Source organism: Lynx rufus, unplaced genomic scaffold, assembly GCF_022079265.1.
Source record: "Lynx rufus isolate CCGP_SWC_20201006 ecotype Redwood Valley unplaced genomic scaffold, mLynRuf1.p SCAF_11, whole genome shotgun sequence".
Classification (NCBI taxonomy): Eukaryota; Metazoa; Chordata; class Mammalia; order Carnivora; family Felidae; genus Lynx; species Lynx rufus.
In genome coordinates this window covers 55,402,631-55,414,236 of record NW_025814825.1, presented here as the reverse complement: position 1 = coordinate 55,414,236, position 11,606 = coordinate 55,402,631, and positions in this window count along the sequence as shown.

Here is an 11,606-nt window from a genome sequence, read left to right as displayed (position 1 = left end):
CACGCATCCTGTCCTGTGTGGATCAAACGCTTGTACTGGGCTTCGTTTTAAAACCACATTGCTCGCAGAACATTTCCAAATCTCCTGGATCACGCAGCAAGGGAGGATCCCTGGCTTGATACGCGCAAGATTCTCCAAAACCAGTTACCGACTTCTTGTACGTGAACGCGGACCCCGTGGGAGATGCCTGCTTTGTTTATGACCCACTTGAGATAAATATATTTGCATGTTCCTGTATTTGACAACGTCTACCTGGCAAAAACAGGGTGTTTATTTCCACTCGGGTCTCTGGTTCCTGGACTCATGTGTTCGGTGTTAGTGCTTGAGTTTCTTTAGGGATTTTTTTATTTGGACAGAATTTTGGAATAAAATATTTGGGAAAGTTGGGGATGGGAGAGGTTTGTCGAACGCCCAGGAATTCAGCCGTTTCAGGCTCTTGGCCACCCAACAGGAAAACATCTGAATGCAAGGGGGAAAGTTCAGTCTGTTTTCTGGACCTTTCATCTGGACACGTAGGGTCCTATAGACACTGGTTTAGATTACCCAGTCTATAAGCCGTATCTCTCTCATGTCTTGGGGAAGGGGAGTTAAGTTTTGGATTCCGATCAGTGCAGCTTCCTGACACTGCCCCACGCTCGAGCTCGAGCAGAGCTAATGACACAAGGCTGCGCGTGCCCAGGAAGTGCCATTGACTCACTTATCACAAAAAATGAGGCACAGCTCCTGCCCCTTATGGAGCATGAAGTCGGGCTTGATATCAAGCCAGACATGACTTTCCCCTTAAAGGGGGAAAAATGCCCAGGTTGTTCAGCGGAGGGAGAGATCACTGCCAGGCGGGGGTGGATATGATAAAAGTCCGAGAAGAAGATGATCTTTGAACCAGGCCCTGACCAGGGAGTGGGCTTTGGATCTGTAAGGTGGGGGAGGAGCATTCTAGCTCAAGGGCTCCTGGGAGTAAAGGGACAGGCAGAGCGAAAGCATGCAGGGAATGGGATGTGTGACAAATAATTCAGGACCAAAGGGACGCAGGTTGCATGAAGAGAGGCATGAGAAGAAATTGAAGGAGGAGATTGAAGCAAGTGTATGAGGGGCCTTGAATGCCAAGCTAGGTACAAAGGCTCCAGGGATTCTCCCTCTCCCGTGCCCCAAAATCATTCTCATCACATCAGTGCGTTTACCCAGAATAGCAGGGTTATTAGGGTGACAATATTTGTGTTGGTGCATTTGAACCCCCTCAATCTTCTGTCTCTTTTATACCTCTCCTGCTAGACGCAAGCAATAGCTATAGCAAATTAAACCTTTCCGTTGCTGAGATCGGGAGCGCCATCCTGGAAATTCTTGCTGGCCTCACCACCATTGCTCACAGAGGTCCAGTACCCTCCCGAGTTTCAGTGCTTTCCGTGAGTTGATTAAAATGTGCAGAACTTGCCCCTTTCCTTCTGGCCCATGGACCCGGAGGGGACTCCGCAATGCCAGACTTCAGGTGCTTTGGTAAGTTCATTACTTCGTTCACCAAACGTTCGTTGGGCAACCACCGCGCGCCTCAACATTGCTCTACTTGCTGGAGACGAAGTGTGGAAATGAAACAGACAGGGACCTACTCTCTGGAGGGAAAGACAAAAAAGTTAACAGTCATTCCAGGGTGAGAAGGAAGCAAAGGAAAGCAGCGGGAGCCGGGAGGGGCGACGCCCACATCAGAGAAGGTGGCCAGACCGCCCGAAGGGTGAAGGCTGGGAGGCGCCCGCTAAATGAGGAGCCCAGGGGGAAACTTACACAGGCGGAGGACGCACCAAGTGCAAATGTGTGGCGCTGGACGAAGCCAGAAGCCGCTAAGCGAGGGGGGAGAGGGAGCAGGTAGGGCTGGAGGGCTGCGGGAGGCGATCTGGGATTTGAGGTGCGCCGAGAGTTCCCGCAGGCTTTTAAGGGGGGCAGTGACTGAGCCGTGAAGGACAGGGTTCCCGCTTTGGAGCCACCGCTAGCCGCCATGTGCTTTAGCCTCGCCGTCGCTGACTTTGCCTGCAAAGTCAAAACAAGCGCTCGGAGTGCATCGGCTTTTATTTTTACAGCAATCTTTGTACCCAAACCACCGTAGCATTTTTAATAACAAACTGGCAGGGAGTCAGACATCTGTACTTGAAAAAAACAGCGCAAGCCAACTATTTCTAAATGTTTTATATTTACTTGTAACATTAGAATAACCATGAGGTTGCTTTTTGCATAATCGGAACCATTCTCATTAGGGTTCGACAGATCTCGTCCTTCATGGGCTTGGGCAGTGGTTTTCATTATGGCAGTGACATTGATCTGATGGGAGTGAATCTTTCCTTGAGCGTTTGTGGGGGGGCAAAAGGGGGAAGAAGTTGAGAGAAGCTGGGGCAAGCTAGGAAAATAAGAACTCTGCAAAGATTGCCATCAGCTTGGAACTGGGGTACCATGGAAAAAGCCCAGCCTGGGCAACCTTGAGCAAGTCACTTAACCTCTCTGAGTTTCCATCTACCCATAGGCAAGATGGCGACGATGATAGAAGCTATTTCATGGAGTTGCGGTGAGATCTAGACGAAATAACAGATAAAGGGGCCTGGCACGACACTGTGTTCCTGCTGTGTTCCTCCAAAATGAGTATTTAACATGCAAGATTCAGATGCTTTTACTCCCAGCGATTTCTATCTTTTTTCTAAAATGGGGTTGTAAGACTTGCCAAATAAAAATACAGGATGCCCCGTTAAATTCAAACTTCAGAGGAACAATAATTATTTAGTAAAAGCATGACCCAGGCAATATTTGGGACATACTTATAGTCAATAAGTATTGGTTGTTTATCTGAGATTAAAATTTAGCTAAGCATTCTGTATTTTACCCAGAGACCCTATTCTAGAGATTTAAGGGTCCGAAGAGCCTTAAGAGAGAGTGTTTTGAGATCCGGTTCAGTCTCGGTCCACTAAATGAGCACCTGTATCAGAGATGGTTTAATATCCTTGCCAAGACTGTGACTTTCTTGCTCACTGAATCCCCACTCCCTGGAACAGAACCTGGTAGGTGCTCGATAAAGATGTATTGAATGAACAGCTGAAAGACTGTAAGACCCTGTTGTAAGTCAGATTTGGTAAGTTTGTATATTTTATTTTAATGCTTATTTATTTTTGAGAGAGACAGACAGACAGAGTGCAAGCTGGGGAGGGGCAGAGAGAGGGGGAGACACAGAATCCGAAGCAGGCTCCAGGCTCTGAGCTGTCAGCACAGACCCCGACATGGGGCTCGAACTCATGAACCATATGATCATGACCTGAGCCGAAGTCAGATGCTTAACCGACTGAGCCACCCGGGCGCAACCCCGCCCCTGCCTTTTTTAAAGGTAAGCATGTATATTTTAAACACACCTTATGGATCAGGCATCTCCTTTCCCCGAAGGGGGTGAGAAGGTGGACCCACTGGCCACTCCAGCCCTCGCTGCCCCCTGCCAGACTAGACCTGGAGTCAAAAAGGAGGGCAGGCTGCATGCTCTGGCCTTCTCTCTCAGCCACCTGCGGCCAACACAGAGCCAGATCCGTGCAGTTACGTCTCAGCCCCTGCTCTGAACTCCCTTCCAGGGCTCTTCCCGAAACAACATGGGCTGTAAGAATATTTCACACCAACTCACTTGATACTTCATTTGTTTTATTAAAAAACAAGAAAAAACTTCCGGTTCGGCGTCCATTCTTTTTCTCCCTCTTCTTTCTGGAGACCAGGAGACATCTGGGCTGGGCAGTGGGGAATGCTGGGCTTTCGGACTGGGAGAAGCTGTGGGGGGGGGGGGGGGAAGGTAGTCAGGTGTGGCCCCTCCTGGGCTTCCCAGGCCCACGGATGTCTGCATTCCCAGAAAGTCCTGAGCACAGAGGATTTCCCCAGGAATCCGGGCTGGACTTGTAAAGATCTGATCCCAACATCAAGAAAAAGAAACCAGCCAGTAAATTCCCAGTTAGTTCATTTTCTAAGACTTCTGAATGTGTTTTGAATTTTCTCTAAATTAAGATAATCATAAAAGGTTAAGATATTTAAACAGAGTTCCACCTGATCCCAGGGCTTGATTTGTATGCTTAATTAGTTCCCGAACATATGGTTCAGAGCTTCTTATAAAAACAGGGTAATGACTCGAGGTATATTTGGGTATTAGATTGAACGATGTTAAAGGGACATTCAGACCCGTCTCAAAGGCCTTAACCTGCCCTTGATCTGTGCTGGAAGCTTCTGCTGACATCTGTTTCAAAGAGATATCAAAAAAAAAAAAAAAAAAAAAAAAAAAAACCTTTCCAGTGGCCTCATGATAAAACAAAAATCCATACGGAGATAGATATCAGGCATTAAAATACTTAGGATTCAGCATGGCCTGAGGAATGTGTGAGGCCCCAGAGTGTAACAGTGGGGGGGCGAGGTGAGGGGGGGGCTCAGGCGAAGAAGGAGCCGGGGCCTCTGAGAACTCCTGAAAGTGCCGTGCCTGGGCTCAGTATGGAGAAGGAGCAGCTGGGTCACAAATGTCCCCAGGGCCCTTTGTTCTTTTGCGCGGTTCAGTCCCTGATAATAAATCAGGTGCTCCTGTGTGGGGGACACAATTCAGGTCACCAGGAGTCCCTTTCCCGGCTCCCATGCAACCCCGCTTTTCCCCACTCCCTCCCAGAAAGGTACTTTTGGAGACACCCCACCTCTCCGGTGGGAGTGATGTCTTGCGCTGACTTACCCCCACCCCCTGGTCCGGGTCTATGACCGGTTCCCACCCTTAACCTCCTGGGCAATAAAGGGGAGATCTAGATATATATTTGCTCTGTGTAACACAGCTTCCAGACAAACCCCGGCCCAACTGCCCATCAGATTTCTGCCCTAAGCCCTCCCTATATAAGCACTTGGGGGCCATTCTGCCCATGCAGGTTTGGGCCACGGGTAAGAAATGACTGCCCCGAGGAGACGCAACCGTCTGAGGCCATACCATGGGCTGCACAGGGGCTCGGGCCCATCTCTGATTCGGTGCTTCGTGGCTCTGCCCAGATTCATGCATTCATCCATACAGTCACCTGTCCTTGAGCAAGCACACCCCAAGCACCTATTGTTGGGCGGGGGGGGGGGTGGGGGGGTGGGGGCGGGTCAGGGGGCGCAAGGTGCTATGGGAAAACCAGAGCTGATTTAAGGGTAGCCCTGCCCTCCAGGAGCTCACAGTCCCAGGAGATAAGGCAGACACACGAAGACGGGTATTTCGTGAGGCCGTCCCAGGTGCTGGAGACAGGTGTCAGGGACACGATACCGGAAACCTGAGAGGAAGAGATCATGTCAGGCAGGGTGGCAATGGCAGCTTCACAGAGGACGCGGCGTCTGCCCTGGGCAAGAAGATATACCCATTTGGACAATGGTAACTGAGGGCGACGGGGCATTCCAGGGGGAGGGATGGCAAGAACGAAGACCCAGAGACGGGAAACCACGGTATGGCCCCAAAACAGTGAGTTGCTTTCCAGAGGTCCACACCCTGCTCATTCGTCCCTCAACCATCCTTGAGAAGCCCATAAGGCAGGTGTAATTATTTCCATTTTGTAGATAAGAAAACCAAGATGTATAGGGGTGACACACACTTCCCAGGGTTTCACAGCTCAGATGCAGTCGAGACCGGAGTCAAACTCAGGCTTAAACTTCCCAGACCCACCTTAGGCCGAAAAGTTAAGGAAAGGCCAGACCATCAAGGGTCTTAAAAGCTGAGGAGGGCTAAGCTGACTGCTGTCTCCTGGGCAGTCGCTCCTGGGGAGCGAGTGGGGGACCTTCCAGCAGGGGCTGGAAAATCCTTTGGGCAGCTGGGAGCAGGGGAAGCCAGAGCAGAGGGAGGCGGAGAGCAGGAAGGTGAAGGAGGCACCTTTGATCCCCCAGAGATCCTTCCATCCAACCCGGGCCGGGAGCCAGAGGAGAGAGGAGAACAAGGACTCGGGAAAGGGGTGTTACACGTTTCTCGTGCAGAAGGCAGGACAGGAGGCTCCAGGAACCGCTGTCGCTGTGCTTCCAAAGGGCTGGCTCCGATTTCTCCCGAAGTCATCTGGGACGGGGACCTCAGTCACAGCCAACGGAGTGTTTATAACGAGCCACCTGCTGTCACATAGATTTCGTCATTTGGTCCCCATAACAACCACAGGAAGTGGCTCATTTTCTTATCTCCATTTTACAGATGAGCAAACTGAGGCAAGTTGTGGTAAGGAGAGGTGGCCACGGTTAGCCAGGGAGGAAATGGCTTCGACCGGAATGTGAACCCGTCTCCCCGGAGCCCCTCGGAGCCTGAGCTCCCGACTACTACCTACGACCTTCTCCGCTGGGTCTTGCGTGCCATCCAGGTGGTCACGGATGGGGTGTCTCTCGTTGCCCATCAAAGCGCGGCTGCCTAGCTGTCCCGGGCACGCAAACCCCTCCCCAGTCTGGCCCAAGGTTACGTTTCCCCCTTGCTGCCTCCCCCTGGGTCCCGGGGGATGTTGCTGCCACAGCCTGGCAGGCAGGAGGCCAGATCCAGGCTGCGATACTGAGAGACAGAGTGAGTCCCTAGAGCTGGAGAACCAGCCTGCGGCGGCACAGCAGGAGACCTCACAGCCGGGCCAAGCTCCGTGGGACCGAGATCAAAGCTGGTGGGGCTGGCCCAGCAACGAGGAACAGAAACGAGCAGGGGTGGGGCTTGTCCCATATCATTCCTGTGGCTGCATCGCTTGGCTGGGGCTTCTTTGAAGACCTGGGACACCCCTCCCCACTTGGGGTGCGAGGCGATGACCCCTTCTCCCCCCCCTGGATCCCACGTCGGGGACTGGGGAACCCATGAAATGGGGGGTGAGAAGTGGTCTGTGAAAAGGTGAGAGTTCAGTCGCCCGGCCTGGCTGCAGTGACCCCTTGTCCTGGGGCTCCCTTCAATGCGCGGCCTGTGGGTGGCACCTCGGGAGGCTGGGTCCACATCCAGGCTCCCTGGGGGAGCTGCTTGCGTTTTCCTGCGTGGGTATGGATCCCTCGTGGCTCAGTGTGTCTGTGGCTGTGGGCACAGCACCATGCACGTTGTAGGCCTTCCAGAAATCCTTGAGAGCTGGCGGCTGGAGAGACACCGCCTTCGTGCGGCCCGAGATCTGTAAAAGCACCCAGAAGGGACCTTTACTGAGAGCCAGGGTGCTCCACAGCATGGGAAGAGCACTGTCCAGGGGGCCCATGCCCAAGGCTGTACCCTGGCTTTGCACAAGTTTCCAGAACAAACCACATCAACTCAGTTTCCCTATCTGTGGCACTAAGGAAAGTCTAGCTGGTCCTAAACTTTCCACAAAAGCTCCGATCTGCCAAGCCGGGGCAAATATCAATGTGTCCTCACCCTCACCTTGCCCTTGAAAGATGGTCAAATGTAGGGCTTCCTCATCTTCACCAACTGGCCACCTCTTGGTCAGTTCTTAGTCCTGGGTCACCTCCTCTGAGGGGCCCTCCTTGACTACTCAGCCTAAGCATCCCTTCTACGCCCCAGGCAGTCTCTGTCACCCTCTTTGTTGTCTCCATCTGACTTCTTCCTGTCTGGATATTTTCCCCACCTGTTTATTAACTGTCTCCTTGAATAGGATATAAGTTCCAGAGCAGCCGGGAGCCTGTCTGAGCTTTGCCTCTGCCGCTCCCTGCTCAGTCCCCAGAGCCCAGCATAGAACCTGGCAGAGTAGGGACTCAGCTGATGTTTGCTGAATGAATAAAGGAGCCATGACCACTTTTCCGTGTCATTAGGTATTCAAAACCATGTTTAAAATGGATACAAAATAGTTCACAGCGTGGGTGTATTACAATATATGAAACCGATCCCTGATTGTGTGACATTTACATTGTTTCTAACCAATAACGATCACTTATTAAGCACCTAAGAAAATCCCTTTCGTTTTCTTCCTCACCGTCTGTCTCCTGCTGTAAGCACATCAGCTCCATGGGAGCAAGTCCCCCGTGTGTCACTGTCCCCAGGCCCAAGGGCACGGCCTGGCACACCGCACTGTTCAAAGGTATCTTTATTAAATAAAGTAAGGGCTTTCCTCCCACCAGGAGCACTTGGAATTATTTTGCTCCTCCCTGCAGCTCTACATTTTGAAAATTGTCTGTTTACCAAACGAATGCACTTATTATGTACCAATTGTTTGCCTATCCTGAAAAGTCCGTTCTAGCTGCAGCCACACGGGCACCTTCTGACCGTCACACAGCGTCATCATGTCCAGCTGATGCCATTCCATATCACTGCAAAGGAATGCGAAGTGTCAGTCAGCCCAAGTGACCTTGCTGGGAGTCACTACACGGTTCCCGGAGACTCTTCGGAATTGCAGAAATGCTCAGGAGTCCACAGAATGATCTTGGCTAACCCCGGAGCCCTGGGATCACTGCACTCTACGTCCTCGCTCCTGCCAGGGCTGCTGGTGGCCAAGGGACTGGCCAGCTCCTGTCTCTATCCCTGCTTACCGCTGCAGGCCCCTGAGGAGACCCACAGGCCAAGTTCGGCACTGAGGCCACGCAGGGAGGGCACGAAGGACAGCTTCTGGGGAGCTGTCTGGCCCCTAAACACGTGGAGGACAGAAACCTGGCTGCACACAGAGGCCTCTCTGCGACTGTGCAGACCTAGTCCAGATAGCACGATATACCAAGAAATCCTGGGGGTGCCAGGGTTCCCCTCTAAGGACAGCCACCGGTACCTGGGGGTACCCCTCTAAGGACAGCCACAGAGGTCACGATGCACTTCCGGGTGGAGGGCCGAATGAGCACAGGACCACCTGGTCTTTCTGTAAAGACCTGAGCACAGGTCTTTCTGTAAAGAAAGTACGGTTACCACTGTTAGATTGCGTTAACTTTAATGTGCTTCCGTAGTATCACTAACACTTCTCCAAGGTGCCTTTTGACTCTTCAAAGGCGTCCCGCGGGCAGTGTCACTTCAAGCCTTATTCAGGGGGGTGATGCAGCAGATGTCACGGAGGCCCAGAAAGACGCTGTGACAAATCGGAAGCCAGCCAGCCGGATGGGGATGGAGAGGCCAGAACCGGAGCCTGGTTACTCGCACCAGGCTTCGTTCAGCCAGGGGACGCAAACGGGGACTTGGCTCCACGAAGCGGCCGCCAGATGTCAGGGTCAGGGTCGCCTCATACAGTTGGGCGGACGGGGCACTGCTCCACGGCAGCCTCACCAAAGGAACGGCAGTCACATCTTGGATATCAAAGATTTGTGTATTTATTCCATTTCTCTGGGTTGCAATAAAGTGTCTATTCTAATAAAATCAGCATACTGTAACATTTTCCATCAGGCAGAAGCGACCCGTCTTGGGCAAGAGGCCCCTTTTCTTAATGTGCTCGTAGGTACTGAATGATTGCCAGCCATCCTGATAGAAGCCGCTTATATTTGGGAAACTGACACTTTCCTGGGCAAACCGGAAGGAAGAGTGGTGGCCTCACTATGCCCCCAGAAATAAAGATGCCCCATTGGCAGAGCAATCTGGGAAAAGGCAGCGTGCAGGATAAAGGACTCTACAGACAAATAAGACAAAAGACAAGCTAAGAGGAAGATGGGCAGAGGCATGACCCATTGACTAACAGGTGAAGAAAGGGGCATCGAATGTGTGAAGGTTGGCTGTGGGCATTTGTCATTGTTCGTCCCACACAGCATCCCAACCCCATTCCTCCTGACGCCCAGCTGATCTTTCAGGGCACAGTGGCCTTTTCCCCATTGCAAGTTGTCCCCCATTGCAAGGGGGACCTGCTTCCCCCCTCCATTATGGAAATCTAAGGAGGCAATTCCTCCTTCTCTACACCCCTGGGGCCACGGGGCCAGGCATAGGAATGTGCTTGGCATGCGGTCATCGGGCTACCCGACAGATGCCATAGATGTCACGCAGATTCGGTACCCAGCTCCGTGCAATCAAGGGAACACAAGTTAAATCAACAAATACTATATTTGCACCCAGGAGAATAACACAAACCACGATAACTGATAATATCCACTGTGGCGAGGCTGCAGGGAAACACGCTGTCGCGCACTGACGATAACATGTCGATTGCACAGCCTTCATGGAGAAGAACTCGACAGCATTTCTCATAAAGCGCCCGTTCTTGAAATCAGTACTCACTTCCAGTGATCCCGCTGGAGAAGAGGTCATACGTGCACAAAGACACGAGTAGAAAAATATTCATTCCCATAGTGAAAATGTACAAACGAATCCAACATTCAGGGGTGAGAAACACTGAGATTGCTGTGCGCACGGCCATAAAAACGTGTCAGAGATACGTCTGCAAACGACACTGGGAAACGCAGATTCCTTGTACGTATCACCTCCTAGGAGCACAAACACCAGAGAGGGTCCTATTGCAACTGTATCCATGCTCCAAACACAGGGAGAAAGGTCTGAATAGACCCTTCACAAGCTGTTGACAGTGATTGAGGCTAGGAAGAAAAGTGTAATTTTGCTGCATTTATTCAAACGTTCACAAATGAGCCTTTCCTCTATCTGCGTGTTCCTAGATACCCAAGTGGTTAACCCCATTGACTCTGGGGTTGAGCTGCCTTGAGCCCAAATCCGGATCTTGCTGGTTTGTTAACTGCCTAACTTTGGGCCCGTGATCTGAGCGTTAATTTTCGTAACTGAGAAAATCCACATATTGTGCTTAGTACAATGCCTGGCCCGCGGGAGTGGCTCTCTAAGTGTTACTCATTATCTTGGTATCTCTGCTCTCTCTTAGCCCCTGATCTTTCTTTTTTTTTTTTTTTTAAACGTTTATTTATTTTTGGAACAGAGAGAGACAGAGCATGAACGGGGGAGGGGCAGAGAGAGAGGGAGACACAGAATCGGAAACAGGCTCCAGGCTCTGAGCCATCAGCCCAGAACCCGACGCGGGGCTCGAACTCACGGACTGCGAGATCGTGACCTGGCTGAAGTCGGATGCCTAACCGACTGCGCCACCCAGGCGCCCCAGCCCCTGATCTTTCAAAGCCAAAGAAGTTGCTAATAAATGTTTGCTGAATGAATAAGTTTGGGGATGGTTAAGACCGTCTTTCGGAGGTCTAAAAGTCCGGAAGAGAACAGGCTAGGGGCCAGACCTTACTATTTTCCTAGTTCCTCCAGTTCAGTGTTTTTCACACTGTGGGTCATGATCGTTAGTGGGTCCTAAGTCAATTTGGTGGGTAGCAACCAGCATTTAGCAAATAGAGAATAGAAAATGTCAAAGTGTAAGGAAGAACGGGTAGTATTTCATGAAATTCATTTTGTGGGTATGCGTACTAGGTGGCAATGTAAAATGTATTTCTGACCGTTGACCACAAAGTTACAGAGGGAAACCCCGGCGACAGATGCAGCCTTCCATGACAGTCTGGGTGTGCTGTCTCCAGCCCTCTGCTGCCCAGTTCCACGTTCAACGTCACAGCCAGGGAGAGGCAGAGTCTCCTGTGGCAGCCCCACGGGCCTGTACGGTGGACAAAGCATACTAGCACCCACATGACCGCCTTCTCCTTCCCTCAACCTGCTGGAGGTCCTCCCCTCACCCAGATGGTGCTGGCACTAGGGGGGGCAGAAACCTCATGCCTCATCTAAGATTCCTAGGGGTGCCATAACCAAGTACCAGAGACCGGATGGCTTAAAG